We start from the raw sequence: 17,024 nt of genomic DNA, 5'->3' as shown, positions 1-17,024 counted from the left end.
TGCTCATGAACTGGAACAGCAAATATTGTTAAAATGTTTACTTACCCAAAGCAATCGACACACTTAATGCAATACCTATCTTTTTTTTTAATGTTTATTCATTTTTTGAGAGAGAGAGAGAGAGAGCATGAGTGGGGGAGGGGCAGAGAGAGAGGGAGACACCAAATCTGAAGCAGGCTCCAGGCTCTGAACTGTCAGCACAGAGCCTCATGTGGGGTTTGAACTCACAAACCATGAGATCATGACCGGGCCGAAGTGAGACATTAACCAACTGAGCCACCCTGGCTCCCCTAATGCAATCCCTATCAAAATACCAACAGCATTTTTCACAAAGCTGAACAAATACTCTTAAAACTTGAATGGAACCACACACACACACACACGCCAAAAAAACAAACAAACAAACAAACAAACAGTCAAAGCAACCTTGAAAAGGAATACCAAAGCTGGAAGCATCAAAATTGTGGACTAAAAGTTATATTATAAAGTATATTCAATTAAAAAATATGTGGAAACAAACGAAAATGAAAATACAACAACCCAAACACTTTGGGACGCAGCGAAGACAGTCCTGAGAGGAAAATACATTGCAATCCAGGCCTATCTCCAGAAACAAGAAAAATCCCAAATACAAAATCTAACAGCACACCTAAAGGAACTAGAAGCAGAACAGCAAAGACAGCCTACACCCAGCAGAAGAAGAGAAATAATAAAGATCAGAGCAGAAATAAACAATATAGAATCTAAAAAAATGGTAGAGCAGATCAACGAAACCAAGAGTTGGTTTTTTGAAAAAATAAACAAAATTGACAAACCTCTAGCCAGGCTTCTCAAAAAGAAAAGGGAGATGATCCAAATAGATAAAATCATGAATGAAAATGGAATTATTACAACCAATCCCTCAGAGATACAAACAATTATCAGGGAATACTATGAAAAATTATATGCCAACAAATTGGACAACCTGGAAGAAATGGACAAATTCCTAAACACCCACACTCTTCCAAAACTCAATCAGGAGGAAATATAAAGCTTGAACAGACCCATAACCAGCGAAGAAATTGAATCAGTTATCAAAAATCTCCCAACAAATAAGAGTCCAGGACCAGATGGCTTCCCAGGGGAGTTCTACCAGACGTTTAAAGCAGAGATAATACCCATCCTTCTCAAGCTATTCCAAGAAATAGAAAGGGAAGGAAAACTTCCAGACTCATTCTATGAAGCCAGTATTACTTTGATTCCTAAACCAGACAGAGACCCAGTAAAAAAAGAGAACTACAGCTTTATTTTTAAAGTATTTCAAAGACAGTCTCTTTAACAAATGGTGCTGGGAGAACTGTACAGCAACATGCAGAAAGTTGAAACTAGACCACTTTCTCACACCATTCACAAAAATAAACTCAAAATGGATAAAGGACCTGAATGTGAGACAGGAAACCATCAAAACCCTAGAGGAGAAAGCAGGAAAAGACCTCTCTGACCTCAGCCGTAGCAATCTCTTACTCGACACATCCCCAAAGGCAAGGGAATTAAAAGCAAAAGTGAATTACTGGGAGCTTATGAAGATAAAAAGCTTCTGCACAGCGAAGGAAACAACCAACAAAACTAAAAGGCAACCAACGGAATGGGAAAAGATATTTGCAAATGACATATCGGACAAAGGGCTAGTATCCAAAATCTATAAAGAGGTCACCAAACTCCACACCCGAAAAACAAATAACCCAGTGAAGAAATGGGCAGAAAACATGAATAGACATTTCTCTAAAGAAGACATCCAGATGGCCAACAGGCACATGAAAAGATGTTCAACGTCGCTCCTTATCAGGGAAATACAAATCAAAACCACACTCAGATATCACCTCACGCCAGTCAGAGTGGCCAAAATGAACAAATCAGGAGACTATAGATGCTGGAGAGGATGTGGAGAAACGGGAACCCTCTTGCACTGTTGGTGGGAATGCAAATTGGTGCAGCCGCTCTGGAAAGCAGTGTGGAGGTTCCTCAGAAAATTAAAGATAGACCCACCCTATGACCCAGCAATAGCTTGCTAGGAATTTACCCAAGGGATACAGGAGTACTGATGCATAGGGTCACTTGTTCCCCAATGTTTATAGCAGCACTCTCAACAATAGCCAAATTATGGAAAGAGCCTAAATGGCCATCAACTGATGAATGGATAAAGAAATTGTGGTTTATATACGCAATGGAATACTACGTGGCAATGAGAAAAAATGAAATATGGCCTTTTGTAGCAACGTGGATGGAACTGGAGAGTGTGATGCTAAGTGAAATAAGCCATACAGAGAAAGACAGATACCATATGGTTTCACTCTTATGTGGATCCTGCAAAACTTAACAGAAACCCACGGGGGAGGGGAAGGAAAAAAAAAAAAAAGAGGTTACAGTGGGAGACAGCCAAAGCATAAGAGACTGTTAAAGACTGAGAACAAACTGAGGGTTGATGGGGGGTGGGAGGGAGGAGAGGGTGGGTGATGGGTGTTGAGGAGGGCACCTTTTGGGATGAGCACTGGGTGTTGTATGGAAACCAATATGACAATAATTTTCATATATTAAAAAAAAAATAAAAATAAATAAAAATAAATAAAAAATAAAAAAATAAAGTATATTCATAAAGACAGTATGGTACTGGCAGAAAACAGACATATAGATCAATGGAACAGAACAGAAAGCCGAGAAATGGACCCACAGCTATATGGTCAACTAATCTTGGATAAAGCATGAGAAAATATTCAATGGAAAAAAATACACACCCTTCAACCAATAGTTTTGGGAAAATTGGACAGTGATATGGAGAAAAATGAGACCGGAGCACTTTCTTACCCCAAACACCAAAATAAATTCAAAATGGATTAAAGATCTATATGTGAGACCTGAAATCATCAAAATCCTAGAGGAGAACACAGGCAGCATATTTAACATCAACTGTAACAACTTCTTACTAGACATGTCTCCTGAGGCAAGGGAAACAAAAGCAAAAGTAACCTATTGAGACTTCATCAAAATACAAAACTTTTGCACAGCAAAAGATACAATCAACAAAACTAAAAGGCAATCTATGGAATTGGAGAATATATTTACAAATGACATTTCTGATTAAAGGTTAGTATCCAAAATATATAAAGATCTTATAAAACTAAACACCAAAAAATAAAATCATCTCATTAAAAATGGGCAGAAGACATGAACAGACATTTCTCTAAAGAGGAAGATGGCCAACAGATACATGAAAAAATGCTCATCATCACTTACCTTCAGGGAAATGCAAACCAAACTACAATGAGATTATCACCTCACACTTATCAGAATATAAAATAGAATAAAAAATGGAAGAAACAGCAGGTGTTGGCAAAGATGTTCAGAAAAAGGAATACTCATGGACTATTGGTATGAATGCAACCTGGTGCAGCCACTGTGGAAATCTTTATTTTGTCTTCAGAAAGTTAAAATTGAACTACCCAATAATCCCACATTCACACTACTGGGTATTTACCCAAAGAATACAGGAACACATCAAAAGGACCCATGCATCCTTATGTTTATAGCAGTATTATTTACAATAGCCAGTCTATGGAAAGAGCATAAGTGTCCCTCAATAGATGAATGGATAAAGAAGAAATTATATATATATATATAATATTATTCAGCCATATAAAGGAATGAAATCTTGCCATTTGTAGTGCCATGTATGGAGCTAAGTGTATAATGATAAGCAAAACAAAATAAGTCAGAGAAAGACAAATACCATATAATTTCACTCATATGTGGAATTTAAGAGGCAATAAAAGAAGCAAAGGGTAAAAAAGAGACATGATCAAGAAACAGTCTCTTAGTTAAAGAGACCAAACTGATGGTTAGCAGAGGGGAAGTGGGTGCAGGAATAGCTCAAATAGGTGATGGGGATTAATGAGTACATTTGTGATGAGCACTTGGTGAAGTATGGAATTGTAGAATCACTATATTGTACATGTGAAACTATTTTGTTTCTCCTGCTAATCTGTCAATTTAATTATTAGACCATCCAAAGAGCCTAGAAGAAAAGAAGAAAATAAGTTTTCCACTCCTACACTGAATAGCAGTAAACCCTTTTGTGAAGGGGGATCTAGCAGCACACTTCTATTTTTGTCACACTTGCAAATAATCCTTTTTCCTCAAGATCAGGGTCAACTGCTTTTGCCAAAATGGTGACTTTTCCTAATGCCTGCTGGTCCCTGGATGCAAAGTACCCAACCTCCCCAGCCAGAAGCCACCATAGTTTATAATCTAATGGAATTCTTCCTGTGTCACCTGGAAAAACTGAATCTTTGAGGAACAGAACCTCTAACTATACAAGGACCAGAGTTGCATGAAAGGAATATACAAAGTCCTGTAGTGGGCATTAAGGGTACTCCTGGTTTCATCCTCTGTTTTTTGGATTGGGATCATAATGTTACATAAAGGTCAAATGTGTATAATACATCTTGGAGGATGGTGCCAAATCTTGGTAGGATATTACCTTTGAGATGTGCAATAGCAATGCTTTCAGCAGGCTCTTATATACCAGACTGGCAGCTTTTGAGTGGCTCTGAATGTGACATCACCAGTGGATCCATGGTCACTGGCCTAATTTTACACTTTCCTTTGTTATATTATTTCCTTTGTTATGTTTTTATGTGGGGATCCTATGTTGGCTTGTTAAAGGTTCTGTAAAGTCCCCAAATATTAATATTGGAAGAGGACTTCAGGGCAGAAAAAGTGAATTCACTCTCAGAATCCTAGACTATTTTTATGAAAACAAATGGTTGTTTCTTCCACGATGAAATGCACTTCAATGTAGTCAACAAATGATTTATCAAGTTCTTTGAAATGATGTCATTTTATGATCTCAGTGTTTGTCTTTGTTGCCAGCAACTTGAACATTTAGCAACAATAGTAGCAGATCACTACTGGTCCATGATGACCAGAATAGTCTGGTGGCCCATGAATACTCTACATCTGTGATACTACGGCCATGCCATTCCTGTGCCTATTTGCCAGCAATACATTAGGCAGAGACAGACTAGCTAATGTCAACTGACTAGTGACTTTTTTCTACTTTTAGTCAAGTGATTTTTCCATTGTATATACTCTCTTATAGGCATTAATATATCATAAACAGATCTTCACACTTCATGTTCACTGCTATACACTCATTAGCATGCCTCTACCCCAGACATCTCAATCTATAATCTTTCAATATTTGTTTTTTGTTTGTTTGTTTGTTTCAGGTTTCTGACTGGCTGGTCTGATCATTTGTTGCAGCCTAAATTCATATGTATTTTGACTTCAGTCTATTCTTTTTTTATACAAGATAGAAAAGCATGTTCATAAGCAGAAGCTCTACCTTTGGGAGAATTTTCCCTCACCTCTCTGTTTTAAGAATGCCTCTGAATGAAGCTGCAGTGTAGATGCTGTTTTTATCTTGTTCCCACATACTATGGTGATCCTTATATAGGCCCAGGTTGAGATTCTTTCTCCTCCTTCAGCTGGTTGTATGATATCTCTACACAGACACAGGTATAAGCTGATGGAGGCAGGTTAGCTCTGATCATGCTTAGTCCCAGATACATCACTTTCATCTTATGATGAACTTTTGCTGGGCCCTCCTGGTGTCATTATTGGATGGTTCTGACAACACTGCCTATGATAGTCAGTTCCAGACACATATTCACTTTGTGTTCAATGTTAGGGGTCCCATATATCAGTATCTAGTAGCATGCAAGTTGTTTTCCAAAAGCATTGTAATTCTCTACTACAGATGGCATGGCCTTGCTACAGAGTCCCAACATCTTTATTGTGATATTCTCACTGGGGATTACCATACACTCCATGAAGCATATTTTTTCAGCAGTGATATCTCCAATACCATAGAGTCTGACAGGTTATATGTACCCAAACGGCTTAGACAGTTTTCACTAAAACATGAACTGGGAACAAAACCTATTTCTGCCCTTGGCTGCATTGAAGCTGTCAGCTTTTTATGCCATCTGTATATAGGCTAGATAAGTATAGTTAGGTGCAGAGTATGCTGCTTTCAGAAGACACACACATGCCTCCATGATTATTGGTAGAGTGTGTACAATGTAATAAATCTAAAATAAAATAAATTTATTTTAGAGAGAATATTCCAGAATGATTGAGACGTCTTGATGCCTATAGGTATAGCAGAAGTTCCTGAAATTTTGTAGGGCTTATCCTCCACCTTATGAAGTACATGCCTTCAGAATACTTAATCAGCATTATGTCATTAGCGTAATAAATCAATATGATATTCTACAGAATGTCTAGATGGTCCAGATTTTTTTACAAAAGAGGCAGGAGTGTCCTGACACAAAATTATAAATGCATATTTTTGTCTCTCTCATTTGAATACAAAGTGGATTCAATTGGGTTGGATTTCTGAATCGATTAGAAAAATATTTTTCTAATTAGATTAGATTAGGAAATGAAACATTAATCAAATGTGCCTGAAATTGTATTCTGCGCTATGGGGTCTTTATTGCTAATAAGGTAATGAGTGATCCAGATCTAACAAGAGATTTATTCTGTAGAAATAGATTCTCAGGTGTATTTTGGGATACAACATAATCATGAGAAATCAGTTTCAGTGAAGGAAAGGGACATGAAGCAAGAAAAGAAAAAAAAAGGAAGAAGTTAAACTACAATAAATGTACAACAAAGGCCTAACAAATGTGAGATTTATGGAGTAGGTATTGTTCATCATAGATTCCATTATTAACTTAAAATGACCAAACTTTTACACCCTCCCCTCAATCATGAGTCACAAAATGCCTGGGAAGGTCCTGCCATCAGATAAGGTATCTATCTGAAAATGAAGGAGACACCGAAGGAGCTGACTACAAGCAACCCTCTATGTCAACATTTAGTTGCTGAAGAAACTTAAAACTACTCTGAATTCAAAATTCTGATTAATTTGCACAGGTGCCCTTGTTTTTTAAGTCACAAGTAGCTGGGTTTGTTGTTGCTTGCAGCTGAAAGTACTCACTGCAGTTAAAGGAGAACAGAATATGCCATCCCAAAATATGCCACTTTGATATGTTGATCATTTTGAATTAAAGTTGTTTAAGAAATAGTTCAAGAAGAGTATTTGGACCATCTTTGTCCCTCTGAAAGCAGAAAATATATTTCTAATCTGAAAGATACCCTTCCTATACCAGAATGGCAGAAAACATCTTTATCACTGTTATGCCCAGAATTCGTGATCCCCAAATACCACCAGGGAGCCGAGTCCAATGCAAAAGCAAAAGAGACTTTATTCGAGCTAGCTCAAGCTCAGTCCCCTACCTGCACCGAGGCAGCGGTGAGATACCGGGGAGAGAGAGCAAGTTTCAAGAGCACAAAGGTTTTATAGGGGTCTAGGGGCAGTTGGTGAGGTAATGGCTGTGGCCTCAGCTGATTGGCTGGGGAAGGGTCGGAGTCCTGTTACGCAGGTCGCTGGGCATGTTTTGGTCAGGAAGTTTGAATGGGTGAGCGGGAGGTTACTCAAGGGGAGGAGGCGTGGTCTAGGTGAAGGACACAGAAGATGATGGAGTCGGCTGGCATAGGCCCGCCCTTTCAATCACCAGATATAAGGATTTTAGAGCCAAGAAGCCTATCTAAATAAATCTTGTTATTTCTTCGCCAATTCAAGCCCATGCCTTTTTGGCTTGTCAGTTCTTCAAAAATTTATTTCTTGTCTAAGAGATATAAAAGCTATCTGCTTTAATCACTTTGTGAGTTTCATATTTTTATGGGGCTCTCATATGTATGAAATTAAATTTTGTTTCTCCTGTTACTCTGTCGATTTAATTATTAGGCCATTCAAGGAACTTAGAAGGAAAGAAGAAAATAAGTTTTCCACTCCTACACCGCATAGCAGTAAATCCTTCTGTGAAGGGGGATCTAGCAGCGCACTTCTATTTTTGCCATGCATTCAAATAACCCTTATCTCCCAACCAAATTGGCCTTCACCATCCTCAAGGCAAACCTTGAAGGATAATGGTTCAATTTGTGAGAAAGATCATAAACATAGAAAGCAGACAAAGCATATGTCTTAAGATTTTGTCTTTTCATCTCTATACTTATTTCTCTGCCTAGAAGCCCCACCCATACTGATATGGGGGTGTGGAAAGCCAAAAATCTGGAGAGCAGGTGGGGGTCAGATTGCAAAGATCATGAGCTACCATGTCATAGGTGACTTTTCCTGTCACCAGTGAGGAATGATACATTTGTGTGTATGGGTATAATCAGGAACTGAGGCTTCAGCTCCTCTGGGACACCTCAAATCTCGTTGAAATGCTCATTTCTGAAGTTAAATTTCATTTGCATTCTTGGTGCTGCATGGCTTGTTATATGTCACCTTCACACAGATGAGGAATTGAATGATTTTGAAACATTGGGTTCAAATAAGCTTCTGAGTTTTCTGTTTCATTTTGTTTTTTTAACTAGCTATTGGTTAACAACAGTATTGAATTGATTTTTCTCCAATTTTTCCTTTCTGTTCAGCTAATCTGTGATCTTTCTGGTAGCAGAAATAGGTTTTTAATGGAGTCTGGAAGGAGCCTTGCATCTTCCAAGTACCACTCACTACTTCCTCCCCACTAAAGTTCTAGAACTTAAAATCACTATGTCTAAATTAGTAATTAACTAAGTGGGTTTAACAGCAAACTTGGCAAACAAAAGAAAGGATTAGTATGCTTAAACCATGCCAATATAAATTGTATAAGTTGATACACTTGGAGGGGGAAAATGATAATTATTACAGAATAAGGCCTCAAGGGAAAACATCAGATGGTCCAATTGTATGTAATTAGAGTCTCAGAAGGAGTGGAGAGGCAGAATAAAGGAATATTTAAAGAGATACAATAAACTCAGCCAATTTCAAACAAAGTCACATGTAGACTCAACATAGCCAATATGCTGAAAACAATATTAGTGATAGCTAGGAAAAAGACATTCTGTTAAGTAGAAAAACAATAAGAATGATGGTTGACTTCAAATTAGAAATATTAGGTGCCAAATGACAATAAAATATCTTCAAAATACTGAAAGAAAAATATATCTGTTAGCCTAGAATTCTATATTCAAAAAGATTCTTTACAAATAAAGGCAAAATAAAAATATTTTCATATAACAAAAATGGAAAGAATTTATCAGTAATAGACCATCACTAAAAGAAATAATGAAGTAATTTCCTTCTGGCTTAAGTGAAATTATCTCAAATGAAGCCCCAAATTTTAGACAGAATTAATGAGCATATGGGGCGCCTGGGTGGCGCAGTCGGTTAAGCGTCCGACTTCAGCCAGGTCACGATCTCGCGGTCCGTGAGTTCGAGCCCCGCGTCAGGCTCTGGGCTGATGGCTCAGAGCCTGGAGCCTGCTTCCGATTCTGTGTCTCCCTCTCTCTCTGCCCCTCCCCCGTTCATGCTCTGTCTCTCTCTGTCCCAAAAATAAATAAACATTGAAAAAAAATTTTTAAAAAAGAATTAATGAGCATAAGAAAGAGTAAATATGTAAATAAATGTAAATTCAGTTTTATAAATTAATTAAAATATAATATTCAAAGAAATTATAATAACATATTGTGGAATTTTTAGTAACGAGGAAATAAAATATATCACAATAATAGAATCAAACACAGCAGGGAGTAAAAGAAATTATATTACTGCAATATGATTATGATATGTGTAAACTGTTTTAACATTAATTTGAGTGGAGTGTAACTAGTTAATGATATATATTGAAATACCTATAGCTGCTGAAAGAACCAAGGGTTAAAGTTAAAATGTAAATAGAGGGAATAAAAATAATTGGTGAATCCAAAAGCTAGAGATGATGAAAAAGGGAATAAGAAACAATTCAAATATAAAACAAATAGCAAGGCATTAGGGAGGGCTAAGCTCAACATTTTCTGTGATCATATGAAGTGTCAATGGGCTTAACCACTTTATTATTTTTTTATTTATTTAAAAAAATTTATTTAGTGTTTATTTTTTGAGGGAGAAAAAGAGAGACAAAAGATGAGCAGTGGAAGGGCAGAGAGAGAGGGAGATACAGAATATGAAGCAGGCTACAGGCTCTGAGCTGTCAGCACAGAGCCTGACCTGGGGCTTAAACTCACAAACTGCAAGAGCATGACCTGAGCCGAAGTTGGATGCTTAACCTACTGAGTCACCCATGCGCCCCTTAACCACTCTATTTAAAAGACAGAGATTGTCTTCTTTAGAGAAGTGTCTATTCACGTTTTCTGCCCATTTCTTCACTGGATTATTTGTTTCCCGAGTGTGGAGTTTGGTGAGTTCTTTATAGATTTTGGATATTAGCCCTTTGTCCGATATGTCATTTGCAAATATCTTTTCCCATTCCGTTGGTTGCCTTTTAGTTTTGTTGATTGTTTCCTTTGCAGTGCAGAAGCTTTTAATCTTCATGAGGTCCCAATAGTACATTTTTGCTTTGCCATCAGGCACATGAAAAGATGCTCAATGTCGCTCCTCATCAGGGAAATACAAATAATAAAAAAAAAAAAACACACTCAGATACCACCTCATGCCAGTCAGAGTGGCTAAAATGAACAAACCAGGAGACTATAGATGCTGGAGAGGATGTGGAAAAATGGGAACCCTCTTGCAGTGTTGGTGGGAATGCAAACTGGTGCAGCCACTCTGTAAAACAGCGTGGAGGTTCCTCAAAAAATTAAAAATAGATCTACCCTATGAACCAGCAATAGCACTGCTAGGAATTTTCTCAAGGGATACAGGAGTTCTGATGCATAGGGACACTTGTACCCCAATGTTTATAGCAGCATTCTCAAAAATAGCCAAATTATGGAAACAGCCTGAATGTCCATCAACTGATGAATGGATAAAGAAATTGTGGTTTATATACACAATGGAATACTATGTGGCAATGACAAAGAATGAAATATGGCCTTTTATAGCAACGTGGGTGGAACTGGAGCATGTTATGCTAAGTGAAATAAGTCATACAGAGAAAGACAGATACCATATGTTTTCACTCTTATGTGGATCCTGAGAAACTTAACAGAAGACCATAGTGAAGGGGAAAGGAAAAAAAAAAAGTTAGAGAGGGAGGGAGCCAAACCATAAGAGACTCTTAAAAACTGAGAAAAATCTGAGGGTTGAGGGGGGTTGGAGGGAGGGGAGGGTGGGTGATGGGCATTGAGGAGGGCACCTGTTGGGTTGACCACTGGGTGTTGTATGGAAACCAATTTGACAATAAATTCATATTAAAAATAAATAAATAAATAGCCTAAATTAATTAACTAATTACTAAAAGAGATTGTTAGAGTGGGCTAACTACAGCAACAATGACAACATATTAATTATTCTTTATAAGCACATATATCAAATATCAACTATAAGGACATATATCAGATGACATAAAAAAAAATGTAAAAGCAGGGGTGCCTTGGTGGCTCAGTCCATCGAGCTTCTAACTTTGGCTCAGGTCATCATCTCGAAGATTGTGAGTTTGAACCTCCCATCTGGCTCTGTGCTGATAGCTCAGAGCCTGGAGCCTGCTTTGGATTCTGTGTCCCTCTCTTGCTCTGCCCCTCCCCCACTCATGCTCTGTCTCTGTCTCTGTCTCTGTCTCTCAAGAATAAATAAAACATTATTTTTTTAAATGTAAAAGCATACAATAAGACACCAGTCATAATTAAATAAGTAAATTATTGTGATTCTATTGATTGCAAAATAGATTTCAAGATAAAGAGTTTCACCAGAGACGGAGAAGGATATTTCAGAATGATAAAAGTATTAATTTATCAAGAATAAATAACAATCAAATTATGTAGAAACCAATAACATAATATAGAAACATAGTTTCAAGCTACTTGAATCAAAAACTGAGTAAATTAAACGTAGAAACTGTCAAATACATACTTGAGTTGATAATTAGAACACTCCTTTCAAGAATTGATCGAACATTCTGATAATAAGTCAATAGATGGCCAACCTTAATTGGCATGCTTCTAAAATCAGGGATGGAAAAGCTTGTTTGTTCATAAATTGTAATACAGAAAAAAAAAATTCCCAGGTTGACCCAGGGAGTGACTTCTACAACCATGATGGCCACTCTTGGCCGACAGAACCACAACTCCTAGTCCTCTTAGTTTCACATGATAGCTACTGCAAAGTCCTAAGGGCTGCCCTTTTCCCACCTTCTCATTATCTAGAGTTTTCTTGTCATCTCATCCTCATCATGCCTGAATATTAGTCAAGGATAAAACTTCTGGAATTTGTCCCTTTTAGTACAAGCTGATACAATGTTTGTAAAGGTTTGTGAATTCCTAAGTATCAAGTATATTACACACCAATAAACAAAATCCACACTCAATTATATTTGATATCAACCTTTACCTACTTTGGGTTCCTTGAGAGACCACTGTGAAACCGTAAGATTCTTAACTCTTTCATCTGAAAGGGTTTATAAAGCCTCACCTTAAAATAAGTCAAGTCTTAACAAAGCGTTTTACAGTCACATACGTATTAGGCAAGAAGCTTGGAATGAGCAATAGGAGGATGGACCTTAGATGTCCTGACTGAGTGCCCCAACCAAGGACTGCCCAGGGACCACTTCATTCCATCCACCCAGCTGTTGGTCTGTGATTACAATATCTCCACAAAAGGAAGAGTTAAGTTTGCTGTGCCTGTTGCACTTGTGCAGAAAGCTAATGCCTGCCCTTATTTGACCTATGTCTCTGGAATAGAAATAATGTTGAAGCTTCCCACCCAGTGCAGGTATTTTTAATGCATCTTTTCTTTTAATTCATTTATTTAAATTCAAGTTAGTTACAGTGTAGTACAGTGTAGTAATGGTTTCGGGAGTATAGTCCAGTGATTCATCACTTACATGTAACACCTAGTGCTCATCCCAAAAAGTGTCCCCTTTAATGCCCATCACCCATTTAGCCAATACCCCCACCCACCTTCCCTCCAGCAACCCTCAGTTTTTTCTCTTTACTCAAGAGTCTCTTATGGTTTGCCTCCCTCCCTGTTTGTAAATTATTTTTCCTTCCCATCCCCTGTACTCATTTGCTGTGTTTCTTAAATTCCACATATGAGTTAAATCATATGATATTTGTCTTTATCTGAATGACTTATTTCATTTAGCATAATACACCCTAGTTCCATCTACATTCTTACAAATGGCAAAATTTCATTCATTTTCATCGCTAATATTCCATTATATATATATATATATATATATATATGTATATATATATATATATGCATGCCACTCTTCTTTCTCCATTCAATGGACATTTGGGCTCTGTCCATAATTTGGCTATTATTGCTAGCACTGCTATAAACATTAGGGTGCAGGACAAGAGAGGGAAGATGGCAGCATAGGAGGACGCTGGGCTCACCGCGCGTCCTGCTGATCACTTAGATTCCACCTACACCTGCCTAAATAACCCAGAAAACCGACAGAGGATTAGCGGAACGGAGTCGCCGGAGCCAAGTGCAGACGAGAGGCCCACGGAAGAGGGTAGGAAGGGCGGCGAGGCGGTGCGCACTCCATGGACTGGCGGGAGGGAGCCGGGGCGGAGGGGCGGCTCGCCGGCCCAGCAGAGCCCCCGAGTCTGGCTGGCAAAAGCAGAGGGCCTGACGGACTGTGTTCCGACAGCAAGCGCGACTTAGCGTCTGGGAGGTCATAAGTTAACAGCTCTGCTCAGAAAGCGGGAAGGCTGGAGGACAAAGGGAAGGAGAGCTGCTGAGCCCCCAGACAACAGAGCTCAGTTTGGTGGGGAACAAAGGCGCTCGCCAGCGCCATCTCCCCCGCCCATCCCCCAGCCAAAATCCCAAAGAGAACCAGTTCCTGCCAGGGAACTGGCTCGCTCCGCGCAAACACCCAACTCTGCGCTTCTGTGGAGCCAAACCTCCGGCAGTGGATCTGACTCCCTCCTGCTGCCACAGGGCCCCTCCTGAAGTGGATCACCTAAGGAGAAGCAAACTAAGCCTGCCCCTCCTGCCCCTGTGCACCTTGCCTACCCACCCCAGCTAAGGCGCCAGATCCCCAACATCACAAGCCTGGCAGTGTGCAAGTAGCCCACACAGGCCACCCCACCCCACAGTGAATCCCGCCCCTAGGAGAGGGGAAGAGAAGGCACACACCAGTCTGACTGTGGCCCCAGCGGTGGGCTGGGGGCAGACATCAGGTCTGACTGCGCCTCCGCCCACCAACTCCAGTTATACACCACAGCACAGGGGAAGTGCCCTGCAGGTCCTCACCACGCCAGGGACTATCCAAAATGACCAAGCGGAAGAATTCCCCTCAGAAGAATCTCCAGGAAATAACAACAGCTAATGAGCTGATCAAAAAGGATTTAAATAATATAACAGAAAGTGAATTTAGAATAATAGTCATAAAATTAATCGCTGGGCTTGAAAACAGTATAGCTGACAGCAGAGAATCTCTTGCTACAGAGATCAAGGGACTAAGGAACAGTCACGAGGAGCTGAAAAATGCTTTAAACGAAATGCATAACAAAATGGAAACCACCACGGCTCGGATTGAAGAGGCAGAGGAGAGAATAGGTGAACTAGAGGATAAAGTTATGGAAAAAGAGGAAGCTGAGAAAAAGAGAGATAAAAAAAATCCAGGAGTATGAGGGGAAAATCAGAGAACTAAGTGATACACTAAAAAGAAATAATATACGCATCATTGGTATCCCAGAGGAGGAAGAGAGAGGGAAAGGTGTTGAAGGGGTACTTGAAGAAATAATAGCTGAGAACTTCCCTGAAGTGGGGAAGGAAAAAGGCATTGAAATCCAAGAGGCACAGAGAACTCCCTTCAGACGTAACTTGAACCGATCTTCTGCACGACATATCATAGTGAAACTGGCAAAATACAAGGATAAAGAGAAAATTCTGAAAGCAGCAAGGGGTAAACGTGCCCTCACATATAAAGGGAGACCTATAAGACTCGTGACTGATCTCTCTTTTGAAACTTGGCAGGCCAGAAAGAATTGGCACGAGATTTTCAGTGTGCTAGACAGAAAAAATATGCAGCCGAGAATCCTTTATCCAGCAAGTCTGTCATTTAGAACAGAAGGAGAGATAAAGGTCTTCCCAAACAAACAAAAACTGAAGGAATTTGTCACCACTAAACCAGCCCTACAAGAGATCCTAAGGGGGACCCTGTGAGACAAAGTACCAGAGACATCACTACAAGCATAAAACATACAGACATCACAATGACTCTAAACCCATATCTTTCTATAATAACACTGAATGTAAATGGATTAAATGCGCCAACCAAAAGACATAGGGTATCAGAATGGATAAAAAAACAAGACCCATCTATTTGCTGTCTACAAGAGACTCATTTTAGACCTGAGGACACCTTTAGATTGAGAGTGAGGGGATGGAGAACTATTTATCATGCTACTGGAAGCCAAAAGAAAGCTGGAGTAGCCATCCTTATATCAGACAAACTAGACTTTAAATTAAAGGCTGTAACAAGAGATGAAGAAGGACATTATATAATAGTGACAGGGTCTATCCATCAGGAAGAGCTAACAATTATAAATGTCTATGTGCCGAATACCGGAGCGCCCAAATATATAAAACAATTACTCATAAACATAAGCAACCTTATTGAGAAGAATGTGGTAATTGCAGGGGACTTTAACACCCCACTTACAGAAATGGATAGATCATCTAGACACACGATCAATAAAGAAACAAGGGCCCTGAATGAGACATTGGATCAGATGGACTTGACAGATATATTTAGAACTCTGCATCCCAAAGCAAGAGAATATACTTTCTTCTCGAGTGCACATGGAACATTCTCCAAGATAGATCATATACTGGGTCACAAAACAGCCCTTCATAAGTTTACAAGAATTGAAATCATACCATGCATACTTTCAGACCACAATGCTATGAAGCTGGAAATCAACCACAGAAAAAAGTCTGGAAAACCTCCAAAAGCATGGAGGTTAAAGAACACCCTACTAACGAATGAGTGGGTCAACCAGGCAATTAGAGAAGAAATTAAAAAATATATGGAAAAAAACGAAAATGAAAATACAACAATCCAAACGCTTTGGGACACAGCGAAGGCAGTCCTGAGAGGAAAATACATTGCAATCCAGGCCTATCTCAAGAAACAAGAAAAATCCCAAATACAAAATCTAACAGCACACCTAAAGGAAATAGAAGCAGAACAGCAAAGGCAGCCTAAACGCAGCAGAAGAAGAGAAATAATAAAGATCAGAGCAGAAATAAACAATATAGAATCTAAAAAAACTGTAGAGCAGATCAACGAAACCAAGAGTTGGTTTTTTGAAAAAATAAACAAAATTGACAAACCTCTAGCCAGGCTTCTCAAAAAGAAAAGGGAGATGACCCAAATAGATAAAATCATGAATGAAAATGGAATTATTACAACCAATCCCTCAGAGATACAAACAATTATCAGGGAATACTATGAAAAATTATATGCCAACAAATTGGACAACCTGGAAGAAATGGACAAATTCCTGAACACCCACACTCTTCCAAAACTCAATCAGGAGGAAATAGAAAGCTTGAACAGACCCATAACCAGTGAAGACATTGAATCGGTTATCAAAAATCTCCCAACAAATAAGAGTCCAGGACCAGATGGCTTCCCAGGGGAGTTCTACCAGACGTTTAAAGCAGAGATAATACCCATCCTTCTCAAGCTATTCCAAGAAATAGAAAGGGAGGGAAAACTTCCAGGCTCATTCTATGAAGCCAGTATTACTTTGATTCCTAAACCAGACAGAGACCCAGTAAAAAAAGAGAACTACAGGCCAATATCCCTGATGAATATGGATGCAAAAATTCTCAATAAGATACTAGCAAATCGAATTCAACGGCATATAAAAAGAATTATTCACCATGATCAAGTGGGATTCATTCCTGGGATGCAGGGCTGGTTCAACATTCGCAAATCAATCAACGTGATACATCACATTAACAAAAAAGAGAA

Source organism: Puma concolor, chromosome D1 (genome assembly GCF_028749965.1).
Source record: "Puma concolor isolate L17-30 chromosome D1, mPumCon1.1.hap2, whole genome shotgun sequence".
Classification (NCBI taxonomy): domain Eukaryota; kingdom Metazoa; phylum Chordata; class Mammalia; order Carnivora; family Felidae; genus Puma; species Puma concolor.
Note: the sequence above shows the minus strand (reverse complement) of the source record.